Below are 17,055 nucleotides of genomic sequence, written 5' to 3'. Positions count from 1 at the left end.
CAGGAACTCAGCAATTCTAAGATTTAGGAAATTGCTTCCTCTAAGACCATAGATCACCTCTCTCCAAGTGGATAAGGTACATGGGCAAACTCCAGAGATGTAGCACACTTAATTGCAGCCATACCTGGCATGGCAAGGGACTGTCCTGCATTGCTGAGAAGAGCTGGCCACAGCACATGGAGAGAACACTTGAGACAAACTCTAACTCTTTACTGGATCTTTCAAGGCTACACAGCAGTGTGAGCTACTTCTCCTCAATAATGCAAAAGCTGTCACTAATTTTCAAACCATGCTGAAAGAAAGACCCCTAGAGGACACTCCCACATGCTTTGTCCATTAACAGATCAACTCCAAGAAAACACTGACCCAAATTCTACTAAAAGGTCAAAGGTGTGTCCAAGTGTACAGCCAATGATACCTGTGCAATTCTGCTCTGAAATACATGGAATAAAACGCAGAATTGGAAACACCAGCTTCCAGCTAAGCATGCACATTTGGGAAGTGTAACTTTTGCTACTATCACATCCAAAAGCAGCTCTCCCACCTAGTTCTTCACAACTTTCTCAATGAGTGAGTTACAGCAACAATGCAACCTCCTTTTTGTTTCAGGTGGATACCTAATTCCAAACAAAGGCACTCTTTGACTCTCAACACTTTTTCCATTAGATTCCTGTGGAGATTGACAGCACTTGCAGGTAATGTTAATGAAGAATTGTGAAAACATAAGAAAGAAAATAAAATTTCCAACTGTGTAGCTATGAAACCTCTGTATTTTCATGATCTCTTCACCCTGTTCATCACTCTCAGATGGAGAAGCACAGCAGTGTTTTGCTTGTTTGTTTACTATGAAAATTCGTACATTATTTTGAAAGAAACATCTTTTCTTTCAGAATATTGGCATTTCTCCAGTGTTCTGGAGCCCTACCTCTGCTTGTACATACAGCAGTTACATTGATAAAGTGGATATTACTGTTCTCTTGTATATGGGCTGGTTTCTGATGTCCATTACAATGGGATATATCAAGGGCAATTTACCAAGATCTAAATCTGAGTTTAATTTTCTAACATCCACAGTGGTTTTCTGCTAGTAAAAAAGACTGTTTGAAAAGAGTTAAATGAAAGATGCCACTGATAAAGCTGTAATTATTATTTTATATGAAAAGCAGAACTTCACAATAAATTCTAAAATTTTAATTATTAAACATAACTTAAACTGCTGCATTTTGGAAGAAGAATAGATGATTGCTAAGGAACAAATCTGAATTAAGACATTAAGTATTTATAGCATTATTTCTCTAGCTGTATTCAGAACAATTCAGATTTTAACACAACCAATAATGTCCTACTTGCTTTTTGGCTATTGACTCATCTGCATATGAATCAACATGCAGATCCACATCAGCAATTGAGCTGACTCCTGCTGGTTTTGGTTAAATAAGCTATGAATATGCATAATTTTTCATTTTTCAAGAGAACTGTAGGGCTAGAAAGCATCCTGAGAGGCCAACACCACTGATCTGCCCACCCCAGACACAACTAAGGCAGCCGTTTTGGCTTTTCCAGTCTGGTCTTAAAGGCCCCTAGCAAGCTATTTCTCAACAGAAATTTCTGAACTTCAGACCTCCCAAATGTATAAGGCATCCTAACCAAAAGTTTTCTACCATACCAATATGGCTGACCACTTAATACAATTATAGAAGCATAAAAGTTTTATCAAATAGTAACAGGAACATGATATTATTGCTGGCATATAAATATGAAACTGAAAATCTATGTACAAAATCATAAGATAGCAAGCAAGTGTCAGGATTTATAATTCTGGAGTGAAATACATGAGGATTTTTTTTCTTCATTTAGTATGCAATTCTTAGGTTACCTTTTTTGAGGAATGCTGTTCTTGGTGGTTTAAAAACAAAAGGCTTCTTTGATCTACAACAAACATATCTGGCTGTTAAGAAGATTCCCAGGATTAAAAAGATGCCAACACATACTGCAAGGGAAATCTGACCCATTCTTTTCATTAAACTCCTAAACAACAAACCCACATCACGTTTCACTGATGTACCAAGACTCAGGCCCTGCTGTTCTGTGCTGCTCATCACTGAAGAGTACAGAGAGGTCAGAGTTGCAACAGCCAGTGCTCACTTTAATTGCTATCACTTTATAAAGCCCTTGTCCCTGCTTTGATAAACTTCACCGTATCAGAAAACCTGCAGAGAATTCCCAAGTAAAGATGTTTATGATTTAAACATCACAAGCTTTTGCAGTCAATTTAGGAATTTAATTCCACTGAGAAGCTATAGTTTGATTTAATTTCCCTCTTCTTTCCTCTGTCATGACCTGATATTAATTTCTTTTCTCTCTCATGCTCTCTAAAAAGATCTTCAAAAATTTTCCATTGTCAACAGTATTCACTGACTCAGCCCTACACTTTTATTGAATTACATTTGTGAGCCAGTTGCAACTTCCAAGTACATTATTATTTCAAATATTCTTCCTGTATTTTATAAGAACTTTCTATAGTCCACTCCTTATTCTCTATTTTTAATCCACAGGGTATGCAGTTCAGCAGAATAATATGGTGATCCTCATGCCTTCTGACTGGATACATCTTTTAAAAAGAATAGTTAATAGTAATAACAAAAAATTCTGAAAGAAAATTATAGATGTGATGAGCACATAATAAGCTGGTGCCACATTCATAAGTGTTTTCATAAATGCCTGGTATACCCAGTAACTGCTTAAATGTTGTCTAAGAATGTACAATAGGTGTCTACAAGTAATGGAGTAGGAACATTACTTCTGCTCACAAAGTATTTTCAAATTATCATTACATTCAACAAGCCCATCTCAGCCATCTCATGACAAAATAGTTCCTGGTCCGTCTGGATTGCATTCATCCTTCTGCCACACTTGTTTCTGCATGTGCACCCAAGATGTGAATAGTTGTGAAGCGCATTTACTGTGCCACTCTCAGGTCCTCCAGAACCACTTTGCTTCTAAACACACACGAGACTGTTTGCCATCACTTAAACGTAACCCAGTGAACAAAAACAGAAGAATATCTCTCTACTTCAAGTTCTTCAGTGGAACTTTTTCTTTTGACATGTACATCCTGTTGAAATAAATTATCCAGATTGTTTTCACTATCGCCTTCCACTTTATATCCTTGGGTCTTATGACGCAGATAAAACAGGACTTAGATCTTTACAGCAACTGTTTTAAAGATACGTCTATCAAAAGGTGATAATTGCCTTTTTAAAAGTCTTTTTTTTTAATACATAAAGGGCAACTGAGATGCAAAGAACTTTAAGACACATTTCAACTACAAAATTTCTCTATGTTTGTAGATAATCTCTGGACCTGAAACTTTGAAACACCTATATCTTTTTTAGAGTGTTCTGTGATTTCAGACCCCATAGTGCCATCACATTTCTGACACCTAGAAAAACCTGCAAAATTGAAAAAAATAACATCTACAGACATGCACATACATATATGTACATGACAAATGCAAACACACAGAGGCACACACACAAGCCTTGCAGTTCCACAGTTTCCTACTAAACCTATGAACAGCCTGTATACTCCCAAAATTACAGTGTTTAAGGCTCACAGCAAATTCGACATATATGAGGAAATAATAAAACTAAGAACATCAGAAACTGGTGCACCTCAGAATGTACAAAACCAGCTGATTGTTCACACATGGAAAATGTGAAAATATTTTTGTTTAAAATAAATAAACTAATCTCTCTCATAGCTATTCAGAACACAGCAGTTGTGGACTGAATGAGAAAGACCATGATTTAAAAACACACATTAGTCAGGCAGAGACTTGCCTTCAGCATCAATCATCTGGCCTCAGAATGACCTGTATGTATTTCCTAGTCATATTTTTGCCCTCAATTCTTGAGATTTATAAAAAGGAATCCTGAATTAATTCCATAATATATTAGATTTGTAATTAAATATCAGGTCAAAGCTTGGAACACCTCCTTAATCAAAATACTACCAGAACCAAATGGGAGCTTTCCCTGACCAATTCTAAATCATAGCTAAAGTCTCAAATGCCAAGATGTTTCGTGAATCAAGTAGGTGCCCATACTGTCCAAGGAAAATGAGACTGAAGAAATTTTTGCAGCTTTTGAAAAACAAAGCTTTTGCTTTGGTCCAAAATTTTTTTAAAAATCTACTGTAAGTTAAAAGAATTCTGTGTTATTTTCGAGTCTTTTTAAAATAATCTCTTTCACAGAACAAAAAAGCCAAAGGGTCTGAGAAAGAGATGTCAAGTTTCCACAAAAGGAAGCTACAACAAAATCATTGGACTTTAATTTGAAAGACCCCAGATTTTCATCAGCACACTACAATGGACAAGTCATATTCAAGATCATAAAATATTTATATGGAAGCAATACATTATGTGTTTATGAATTGAAATGAAATAATAATTCTAAACCCTTCTGAACACTAAAAGGGTGAAAACCTACATCTGCTTCCAGAATTCACAGCTCAGTGTTTTTTGTGAATCTTATGACTGTAGTGAGAAATAAATGTGTATGTTGGGTAAATAATAGAAGCCTTACAGCTCTTGAATCTATAAAGCCAGGTGTGTTTAGAGAGAGGCAGTAGCACAGGTCCATCTGGAGCTTCATCTCAGAGCCTCAGATAGGCAAAAATCAAGCTGAGACAGTTTTTCTGCCTGCCTAATGACTAGGGAAATTTAATTGGTGTACCATACTGCCAAAAAGCTCTTAAAAAAATACAAATCTACCCTCTAATACTTCAAAACATTCCTAATAAACTTTTAAACATTGTACCTTAGTATATGTGTGTGTCTTTATTTTTAAAACCAATCCTTGGATGCACTGTTTGTTTTTTTTTTTAATCTAGTCTGAAAAGAAACTGAGTTAACTGCATATTTACAATGTAAAAAGAGAATAGTGATCAAGTGAATACTACACCCTTATGAAATATTTCCAGGAGATTTATACAAAGCAGCACAATACCTTCTTCCAAGAAGACAAGAAGACAGACCACAGGGAAAACACAATTATAATAGTATAAATAAATCTAAACAACTATTTGTTGAACAAGTCAGAGATTTTGACTTACTAGGTCTAATAAAATTTATTCACTTGCAAGCGTTGAGGTCTGTTTTCCTGCTATTCTGTGCTAAACAGTAGATTTATTCCAGTCTAGTGAAATTATATTCTTCAAATGTGATATCTTCCCCCTACACTGTTCCATATTACTTTCAACATAGCTCTGCTTAGTATTGTCTACTGCATTAGAAAAACTTTGACATCAGCAAGATACCTGAGAAAAAAAGAAAGGAAATTCAGTATAAGATTTGGAGATTAATGCAGTGACTGGTCTGAAGAGATCATTTTAGCTCAAATTTGGATGTTCCTGACAAATCAAGACCTCCTTTGAATCATTAAAATCCACGTAATTTGGCCTCTTGTGCTCTGCTTTTCTTTAATTTTGTGGTTAAACTCTTTAGTACAACTTCAGTGGATTCAACTGAAACACCAGGAACATAAACCAACTGAAAACATTGATAGATTCCCTATTGAAGTCACTGCAGTTCTGACTCACGTCATAAAACTAAAATAAAAATATGTTGGATTTTCTTTATCTTACTTCAGCCACAAAATACTATAAACAAGCTGATTACAAAACGAGAGCCATCAGATAAACACCAGCTGTGCCACATTCAGTTACTGGCTGGCAAGCACATATAGAAGTATCTGTAATGAACAGAACTACAGTGTTTAAGACACTGTCTAATTAATCCAATAGTGAGGAAAAAAATGGGACAATTTAGCTCTATTGCAGCTGGTCTACATTGTGTTTCTCCTTCACTTTTAGTGGAGACACTGAAATTTGACAATCACTGCAACTAAAGCAAGTCCAGGATCACCTTGGACTGAAACACAAAAGTAAAAGCTGTGTCACGTCCCCTGCACCGGTAGTGTACAAAGACTGTCCCTAAAACCTGGAACTAAAAGACTGTTCCTAAGCTTAAATACAGTCCCCACACATGCACATTCAGTCTACAGATTTCCTTCTCAGACCACTGATCATTATAGGGGTTCCACCAGCTAGCAAATTTACAGAGATGGCCAAATCTTTTGATAGAGGCCCCTGAGGTGTCATCACATTCTGCTGGCCTTTAGTCGCCTCTAACCATGGTCTGGATTCAAACACACCGATCTAGTGATGAGATCCTCTTAATCCTATTGCCTGACCCCAGAGCCCTGCAATCACACGGGCAGATAAAGATCTAAATTAGTATCATTCTACTTAATTGCGCTTTTTATGCTTTTGAAGAGAGCGATATAAATATAAATCTTCAGTAAAATAATGTTTGATGTCACTAGCAAGTAGATTATACTGCAGCCATCTGTTTGCAGCTTGAAAAGTTACCAGTAAAATAAGACTTCCCTGACAAAAAGCACCAAGAATTCATGCCATCATGATTAGTTCAATTTCCTCGCTTTTAGAAACAACAACTAAGCACTAAGGATGTAGAATAACGCTGCAGTAGAGCACAACCTTATCTAATCCTTGGAAGTTAAACAAATTAGCAGTAAATAATGCTGCCAATATCTTGGTCAAAGAAAGCATGTAATACCACAGATTTCATAAACTATGAAATCAAAGACATTCTGTTCCCAAATTTATATTTAAAAAAGAAAAACTGTTTCTACTGTGAAACAGAAGAGATTCGCTTATGGCTATTTCTTTCATCATGTTTCAAGTCCGTGTTGTAGCCATCTGCGACTTAAAACAAGATTTGAAGTAATTTTTGAGCCAACCTGTAAAACAAGCCTGAGGTGTACTGCTGAAGATCTGGTTGGAAAAAAAACAAATCATCATGAGCTGGTAAAACCATTCTTTGACCAAGAATATGCAAGCAGGGCCAGCATTCCTATCTCCTGCAGCTCTTAAGGCTTTCCCCCACAGTACGCAAGGCAATTACAGTAACTATGACAATTTGGACAGTATCACTTCATCAGCTTAACCCAAGACTTGATTTCAAATCCCCGCGATCTTCACTGAAGAATATATTGCTGTTATCATTACTTTAAAAATCAACAAAGGTGGTGCAATTACCATGTCCAGCCAGCTTTGTGACCGGAAACAATGTCACTTCCACTCAACAAACTCTTGTCATTCAACTGCAGTGGAGCCAGATAAGAAGTCCTGCTTATCAAAATTTTCCTCCATCAATGCAATGACTGTGGGAACAGGCTGACTGACACCACAAGTTGGATAACATTGCCTCCTTCAAGCAATTAATTGTTTCCCTCCTGAAAGCAGCACGAGTGGGTTTGACATACACTGATAGCCTCCACATTGCACAGGGCTTATAACCTTCCTCCCCTAGCATTACTAGCACAAGTCTGGTCTGTGTACCCTTAGGTAAAAGCTAACTTGCAAAAGTCAATCCCAGCTGGATGCTAATGCCTTCATGTTTGCATCAGCCATTCCCCGCATACTTTTTCCCCAACAAACTACCCCTGAGATTTCCTAGTGAGGTTTAATTTGTCTGATGGGTGACAAAGTAAGAATTTCCTTTTAAAAGTAATGAATACTGTGATATTAAACAATATTTTAGTAAGTCCTAGTTGGCTGACATGGTGGGCACTTACCCAAATCCCCTGTAGTTGTTGAGTCAGCTGTACTCCATCTATCCCGTGCTCCTGCATGTGATCAACTGTTCAACTCCTCTGCCCTGCAGAACTTTTTCAGAAAATACTCTGAGCCTGTGGATGGAGGAAAAGAGACACTCATTATGAAAATTCTTTTTAAAATAGGTCTGGATTTCAGATGGGAAAATTTGACAGGTCTCAGAATACTTTACAAGCCTGTTCATCATCAGAATGAAACCTGAGTAGGTTCTTTATGGTGGCTTTTTTCAATCCTTTGCCTGTTTTTTTCTTGCAGGCTTTTGATCTGCTTCTCTCCACTTGTATGAAGAAATCCAGAGGACCATGTGGGGCGAACAATCAACCTGGAGAAATTATTCTGTCATCAGCTTGTTGAGGGAAAACCTTGTCTGCTTAAAAAGAGGGGTGGGAGGAAGGAGAGAGATGGAAGCATTGAGATAGGATCAGTAACTAAACTGCAATGTTATCAATGTACCATTGTGTGTTGTGAGAAGTGTCTTTTGTGGTTTTTTTCAGCTCTGGGCTAAACTCATAGTACTAAACAAAACAAAAGCAAAAAGAGTGACATTTCACGCTGCGATGAAAATGTGATATAGGGGTGTCATCATGAATACAGGTGACAACAGAATGATAATTACCAACAGGACATCAATGCACACAAAGCCAAGTGCACACAAAGGCAAAGATCAAGCTGCTAGAAACTAAGCCTGCTTCATAATGTCTATTCCTCTATTTCTGTGATTTGGGGGAGGAAGGGGAGGGGATGTTTAATTCTCATTTCTGGCATGAGACTTTCTTCCTCCTTCAGCCCCCTCCCTTCAGTTTATATTGTAACCATCTATGCTTGGAAGCTTTTGTTACACCTCTGGCCAGGGAAAACAGTAGTTTGTAGGCTTTTACATCATAGAGACAGCTTTGAGGTGTCTGGATTTGTTGGAATGTGGGGCAGTTTTTAGAAGAGAAAAGCCCTGCCTCTGCCATGCCTTCACTTTGGCCAGCTCCTCTTAAACATCAAAGTGCTGCAGTGCACACTGTATACATTGATGGCAACCCAGGCAGGCCCCACAGAGCAGACCTGGCAGAACCAGCACCAACATGATGCACTGACTCCCCTCCTCATCATCCTCCAGTGTCAGGGCAATGACAGAGGAAAGCAGATTTTCCTCTTAACACTGAAGTGTCATACAAATCCAAACTAAAATTTCTCTATGTAATACCTGTTTCACAAACAAGTGCATTTAAAGAACAGTCTAACCTTGAGTAGGTTTCCAAAATGAGAATCTCTATTTATGTTGTTTTATCATTTAAGACATGTCCAATAACAAAAGCCATCCCTTGCCTTTTGGTCTTCAGATGAGATTATTGGAAGCATCAAATCATCATAAATCACAGTGTAATTTCTGTTTCCACTGACAGCAATCACAGCTTCTGCAACATCTGGGTTTCCTCCCTCTGCAGGAGCATGTACACAATGAAATCCTGACAGGTGTCATCCCACCTTTCCCTTGCTGCAGACTGTTTTTCAACAAATTAAGGAGACAAAGCACAAGACTGCAGGAGAGGTCCTTATTATGTGAGCCTTACTCAAGGAGTTGCTCACCAGCAGCTATCCATGTAGAAGCTGTGGCTGTGCTCCTCTGGGAGAGAGCTCTCCCCAAAAGCTGTAGGAGCAGCTTGGCAGAGGTGAGCACACTTCCACCTGCCCAGGTGTGTGAGCAGAAGTGGGTTAAAAGCCAGCTGGGCAGCACAGCCCCAGTGGCCGCTTCCACTGCCTTCATCCCAGCAGGGCACGGCACAGCATGCTGTGTGGCACTCACTGCTGACAAGCACCTCTCACCTTCACCTTCTCAGGGAAACAGTGATTACCTAGATCTTCCCAACCCCAAACAGCTTTTGCCACCTGGAAGGGCAGCTGGTTTCCCCTCAATCTATTAAAACCCCATAGGCAGGGTGAAAAACAGCCCAGCATGTTTCATGATTTATTAACTGCTCTTGTTTACAGGAAGCTATAAATCAACAAATCCCTGTTCTTAGTAAAAACAAGCCCTTCACTGTTATAACACTGTACCTATAAGTAACCTGAAGGATATACCACACACCCTCAAAAATCCAAGTTTCTTTTTTAACTTCTCTTTGGAGAATTCAGTAATTCGCCTGCTATATAATGTGCTATTTCTCTGTTCTTTACATTACAAAAAAAAATAAATCCCTGAATCCTTTGACAGGGAAAAAAAAAAACCCCAAAACCAAAAAAACCCTGACTATTTCACCATTAATCCTTGAGAGAATGTGCCCCCAAATATTTGATTCCCCAATCTAAGAGAATTCATAAGGAAAACTATTTTCACCCTGTATAATATTCAATGGTTTTCAGAGTTTTCAGCATGATTTACAACAGCTATTCTGGCCAGAACAAATATAAGACTACAGTTCTATGAATAGATCACAATAAGCTTTCCAAATGTACCTCGTTAAGAGACATCTTACTCATTTCCAAATTAAAAATCTGCCTCCATTCCACAAATCCCTCTGCCCATCTCACTCATTTTATATATTATTTGAAATCAGACAAGCTTATTCTTCTAAACCATAATTTTCAAGGAGATTTGGACACAGTTTTGATTACTAATTTTATCTATTAGCTTCTAAGGAACTTTTTCTTTTATATAGAAGGGTGTAACACATAAGCAAAAACATTTATTTTTCCCTCTTCTCCAGAACATAAAAACCTTGCTACCCATATCTAAATACCTGTGAAGAGACAGAGAAACTGCAAGAAAATAGAAAAACTCAATAGAGAAGAACAAATTTCAAATAAAAGATTATTTCCAAAGATTTTAACCAGCCCACATGCAAGCCAAATTCCACTGCTGTTTTGCCTACAATGTAACTACATATTTTATCAGATTTGCAATTATCTTAATAAAAATAATATAGATGAGATCATCCTTTATTATTAACCACAATAAAAAAATCTCCTGGGTTTTATCACTATTATCCTCCAATAGATAGCTCTGGAATTATCTTAAACTTGCTTCTACCAAACACAGACCACATGAGAATTTCACTGTTAACATGAAATTCTACAAACCTCAGCTACATTGAAGCACAGAGGCTATTTCAAAACAAAATATTCTTGAGTGTCATAAGTCATATGAAATTTCCATTCTCAGTTTAAATGTGAAAGGCTTTGCTCTGTGAAGAGGGATTCTGGGTTTTTTGGAAATGGGCTCTGAAGGTGCACAGTGATTGCTGGAGCATCCATGAAATAAGTTCTGCACCTTAAATGACCTTCTAATGGAGCAATTCAGACAAAGCACATCTCCACTGTTTAGAAACAGAGGAATTTTTATGCGCAACTAGATAAGAAAATTGTCTATAAAATGATGCTTTTTGTAGAATATATGTCAACATCAAATGTTTAAAATATGTCTGAAAAAAAAAAGGATAGTTAAAAGAACAAAGTCAGCTGTCAAAACACAAACAACCAAATCTTTCTGATAAAATAACCTGTCAAAGTTCAGCATATTTTTGGGACATATATCTGTGTATAGGCTTATATTTGAGAGTATTCTCATGGATTTTCTCCCAAGATATCATCATAATCATCATCCACATTCAGTTCTTCTGACAATGAAATCTTGGAAGCCTCCAAACAGGCTCCCACACCTTCTCCAGTTGTTTTGCATTTCTTACAGCTGTATTCATCTGCACTTAAACTCCACACACACACACTTGCTTTTCTAGGCATTTCTCATTATTAAGTCCACATTGAGCCCCTTGATATAAGCAATTCACATTACTACCTGAGTTTATTTTCTAAAAGATCAGACCTAATTCAAACCCCAGCTAAACTGGATTAACAATTTATATAATTCTTACTGTACCAAATCAATGTGTGCTGTAACCACAAGGAAAAAAAAAGTTAAAAAATCAATACTGCATGAGAGATTCCTCCCTAGTTGTAATCAAATATACTCACACAAACATATGGCTTAAAAATTGTCACGGCTGTTTACATTATTGGCATCTAGAGAAAGCGCAAACCAGGTTTAACTGAATAGTATTCAACCTCAAAACCATCTAGTTCACTTTCTATCTTGCCAAAGCAATTGTAATTTAAATCTCTCCAATGCAATCTACTAGCAGAACAGGGAGCACAAGTGAGAAAGACGATCATGAAAGTATACCTACAATGAAACATCACAGAACCAAATCCAGTTTAGGCAAAGTTTCACCAAAGGCAAAAACATGACCTGAACAGGTTGTGAATAACCCTGGCATCGGTTTCATTTGGGTACAGACCACAAAACTGGGAAAGACAAATCCCTGTTAGTTTTACTAGCACATAACAATATACATCAAAAGTCCAGCATGTTTCAGTATTAGCAGAGTGAGAATATATAACAATGTGAATTAGAAATGGCTGTGGTTACAAATTGGGAATTGGAATAAAAAATACACACAAGACTCCTTCAGCTTCTCTGGATTTAGGCAAACCTGCCTGCTCAGTGGTAATAAATACATACTCCCTATGCTTTAGAACAGCATTAAAACCAGCTCATTTCTCCATTGAAAATTCCTTTTTATTTCACAACTCTGCTTTTTAGTTTTAGATTTTTAAGCCCCTACTGGCAGAACCTACAACTGATCTACACCTACACCACCGATTACCTTAGCTCATCTGCGGCTGTTTTGAAACAGAGTTTTTGTGTTGACAATTACAGACTTGACACCTCAGTGTGAAAATAAATCTGGAATTCAACTTCCTTTTGGATTATACAGAAAATTTTTATTTTGTCTCAAATCTAAAAAAAAAAAACAAAAAAATCACCACATTACCATTTGTTATCTTGTCTCCAATCATAGAGAGTTACGCTTTTCACACACAAGACGCAAGTTTGTTTTTAAGGCTACAATTTCCAAATATGCACATTCTTTGGTAGCATTAGATGAATCCTAAACACTGCACACTTGTATGTAACAACTGAGGCACCCTCCTTTATGAACATATTTCCACCTCCCAGCCAAACCCACAGTCTTTATTCCTGTCCCAAATTACTCTTAATTTTTCAGTAGTTAAAGCATTTTCTTCTTCTGCAGAGGCCCCTTCATCCCTCAGATGAGAAGAAAGGGTGTTTTTGACCTGAAAGGAATATTCACCTGGTCCTCTTGCTTTACAGCATAGCCTTTTTCCTTGTCTCCCTCTGCCATTAGCTTCTTCAACTAAATGCAGATGTCACCAGCCTTTCTTTAGAAAAGGGAAATAAGTGTCCCATTAAGTACTTAGAGGAGTGGACAGATTCTCCCATTCAGCTGGTTCCCTACACACTTGCTGGTGCTGAACAGCAAATCTTCTATTTCTGAGAAAGGGCTATCACAGAGAGGTTATTTTCCTCTAAGTGGTTTCCTTATTTCATCTGTTCTCAAGTTTAGTGTTAAGTTGCTGAAAGATTACCTCATTCATATGATTGCGAGCCTGTTCGCCTCCAGAGTGTAGGGTGAATGAGGCAATAATTATTTGTTGGAAAAATACAGGTAGTTTAGCTTGCATTGCAAAGAAATATGCCTGAAATTGCCATTATTCCAGTGACAAATCCTGAGACCTTTATTTCCTTTTCAGAGAGTCAGGCCCTGCTCACAATGGTGAAAATTACATGCAGATAGTCCCAGCTTCTGCTCCAGCTCAGTGACAGCCCAAAGTGAGCTGGGCAAAGGGGCTGCCTGACCAAGCACTGCTGCAGACCATGTATGCACCCACAACCTGGGGCTTCTCCAAGAAGGAAAGAAATCACCAAGTAAGGTAGGATGAGAGTTTTATGTACTTGAATACACCAGTGAAGTTCCCCAAACCAAATGGTTACCCGTGCCTCCTTTGGTGTAAGTGGGTTTTTCAGCTTTAGAGCCTGGTTTACATTACACCAGAAGGTTCTTTTGGAAGTCTCTTATTTTTGGAGGCAGGGGGGATTTAAGCTACTTATTTTCAAGGAAAAAAAAAGCAAGCAAGCACAGTGTTAGAAATAAATGCAGAGTTTCCCATGTTTAGTCAATTCATGGACAGATTTCTAAGATCATTTTTGATAAGATTTTTCTCAGCCTAATATAGTCACTGTTGTAGTTACTATGACAATTTTTTATAATTAAATGCAAGATTAAAACTTCAAAACAATAAGACCATTAAATGTCAGGAAATTCTAATAAAGGAGTAAAAAAGAGTGACAGAGATCAGAAAGATTTTTTCACAGATGAGCCTTGACCCATTCCTCCTAGGTTGCTCTCAGAATACAAAAGCAGCAAACTGCCCCTAGGAAGAAAAAAGCTTACTGCACAGCCCCTATGAACTGCATTTAAGATGCATGTTCATTATTTTGCAGAAGGAACGTTCAGCAGGATCAATATGCCATCAAGATAAAAGAAGAGTATAAATTGTCCTGAGAGCTGGTCAGAATTTTCTTTACTGTCAGCCAGGGAATTAAAAACAGGGCAGGAGGCATATTAAAACTGTGCTTTTATAAGCCTAATCAGTAGGCTGGAAAATGAGTTTCACAAAGAGATAATGAGCTCCCAAATCATAATTTGCCAAGGGTGCATCGATTTTCACTCGTCTTCAGATCATTTACAAGCACCCAGCACAAGAACACCTTTCTGCCCCAGGCTCCCTCCAAGCAGGGACATGTGCCAGAACAGCTCTCCTTGTGCAAGGAGGAGTTCCCAGCTTAGTGGTTGCATCAGCTAAAAAAGGACATGACTTTGGATCCACTCAAGATGGATATTTCACAGTCATTATCAAAGCTGAGAATGAAAGCATTCTTGTGCCCTGTTGAACAAATATTTGCTTCCCCTCTTGGGCATCTTCACAGATATGGCAAAGAGCTAATCATAATAAGGTGATGATAAAAGCAGTTGTGCTGCCATCACTGTAGTATTACCAAGACTGTGTTCTCATCCCACTCCACCCCCAGAGCTATTAGGGCATTTGCCCAGTGCACAGGAGAACAGGCTGAATGTCCCTCCTCCAGCTCCACCTTGGGGACTATTCCATTAGGTCAAAGGATGAAACTTACACCTGGGTTAGTGGCAACAGGAATTGTCCCCACCAGCTCAAACTGAAATGGTTAAATGAAAACTCTAATGTCAATTATAGCAAATGAGAAAATAATCCAGTTCAGCATACATCTAGATCAGTGCCCACAGCACTGTCCTGAGAAACAAATAACGCTCTTGAAATAATGCTCTTAGACTAGAGAGGAATTAAATCTAAGTCTTCTACATCTTAGTCAAGCAGCCAGATCCCTGAATTAACAGAGAGGAGATACTGCAGAGGCAGCTTTCTATCACGGCCACCAAACTTTTTCACAAATAGCATCACAAGAGGGATAACAGAAGTTAAAAACACGGTCTTTTCATTCAAGCTGACATTTGATTTCTTCTTTTATGGCAACACATAAAATCCACATACATAATCTACATTCTTGCTACCATGAGTCAGGCTTGTTTTCCTCTCCGACCCATCCATCATCAATCCATAAATGCCCTATGCTAAAAGCGCTCACTGGATTTTTTCAGGAGAAAGGTTGGAATCAGTCTTGTCATCTGACTCCTCTACACATTAAGTTATTTTAATTCCTCTATAATTTGTATTTAGAGTTAAGACTGTATGTACAAAATCCAATGTTAACTCCTCTCACTTGTTTCACCCTCTAGTGCTTTCATTTTATTTGATTGCACCCTGCTCTTGTCAGCAATTTAGACTGACTGACTATTAATTGTCTATTACATCACGTCTTTATTGTGTAGCAAGCACAATTTTCTCTTGTAAAGAGTTATCTTTATCCCAGGACATGGTTGGATTCCAAGGGAGCTATTTGTTTGTCAGGGCAAAATTCAATAAAAAATGTTGTTTATCTTCAGGAGCTATTTATCTTCTGCTAGAGAGTAGAGTAATTAAAAAATGGTATAGTTTGGGGAAAGGGAAAAGGTTGCTGAGTTGTTGTTTTCTGTTTAAATTTGGTGTTGTGCTCCAAAATTCACAAGTACTTCAAAATCATTTTTGCTCTAGCTAAAGGCACAGAATTATGAGGGGGAGGAGTGCTCCAATTTTTGGACATATCCTTTCTTTTTTTCTTTCTGTCACATCTCTGAACAAGTTAGACATTCCCTAAGTTGTTCATTTCAGTGGAGAATGAGGATTATGGCCCTTACCTTAGTAGTCAGTCAAATAAGATCAGATATTTCTGTGGGGGGTGGGAGAGAAGGAACCTGTAAGTCTCTGATTGTTTGAACATGTATTTTTAATTGCAGAGTTTAATCTCCCAAAGCAGGAAACAATGTACCCCACATTCTTCATTGAGAGAACTCAAAGCTGATGCTTTCTCCCTTTGTTCACTAGCTGAACATGCCCATCACCAGACCTTAGCTGATCCACCTGAATTGGTAAAATTCATCCCCGCTTTGAACTGTCCTTCTCTGAAATACTCTGAAATTCTTTACTCTGCAGGTGACTGAGCACTGGAACAGGTTGTCCAGAGAGGCTGCTGGAGTCCCTCTCACTGGAGATATTCCAGACCTGTCTGGATACAACCCTGTGCTCTGGGATGACCCTGCTTGAGCAGAGAGGTTGGACCAGATGGACCCATTGTGGCCCTTTCCAACCTACCCAGTCTGTGATTTTGTCCCTTCTTTGCTGGTGTACAAGAGTCTACAAGACTACTTCTCAGGACTGCAAATTAAAACATACTGGTGGTACAGCATTACACATCTTAATTTTCATCTTCCTCCATGTTAAACCAGCACAAATAGCTACAAAGTTTAAGCTCTAAATTTCATACTCATTTTCTAGAGAAAACACAGAAGAAATGAATGCTTGCAAATCTTCATTATTCTGTACATTATGGAAAGATACTGTAGGCTAAATATCTGAATTGCCTATTAAATACCATAGCAACAGATCAAAGTATATTTTAGTACACTAAACAAATACACTGCAAAAATGAAGAAAACAAAAAACATTGTGATTAAATATTTTTTTAAAAAATCCATAAAGTTAAAAGTTGAGGAAAATATATTTTCTCAAGAATTACAGCTCCACTTGATCTATTTCTTTCCTTACGATTAAGTCCACTGAATTATTTATTCATTCAAGTGCTTTAATCAAGATAACCACTCAGAAGTCATTTGATTTAGAAGTACTGTTACTGCTAAATGCAGCAGTAACAGATCACAGGAATTTGCAGCTCACAGTTATGTGTGGCAGTACAAAAAGCTTGCTGTACTGAGGACACACTGCATGGCTACAGCCAAGAAAGACATTTAAGGGTGTAATAGGATATTTTTGTCTTTCTGTGATAAAGAAATACTGTTGTGAGAGACAGACCTC

The 17,055-nt window shown here is 37.9% G+C and overlaps 1 protein-coding gene across 1 annotated transcript in view; it reads right to left on the bottom strand.

The window, feature by feature from the left end:
- ZPLD1 (zona pellucida like domain containing 1) overlaps positions 1-17,055 on the bottom strand; it is a 65,445-nt gene that overhangs the window by 20,807 nt on the left and 27,583 nt on the right. Inside the window, exon 2 of the mRNA XM_066568765.1 lies at positions 7,662-7,775. The gene's annotated coding sequence lies outside the window, so the exon portion shown is untranslated. The remainder of the gene's footprint in view (positions 1-7,661; positions 7,776-17,055) is intronic.

The sequence above is a fragment of the Molothrus aeneus genome, chromosome 2, assembly GCF_037042795.1.
Source record: "Molothrus aeneus isolate 106 chromosome 2, BPBGC_Maene_1.0, whole genome shotgun sequence".
NCBI lineage: Eukaryota > Metazoa > Chordata > Aves > Passeriformes > Icteridae > Molothrus > Molothrus aeneus.
Note: the sequence above shows the minus strand (reverse complement) of the source record. Positions and strands in the feature narration are given on the sequence as shown.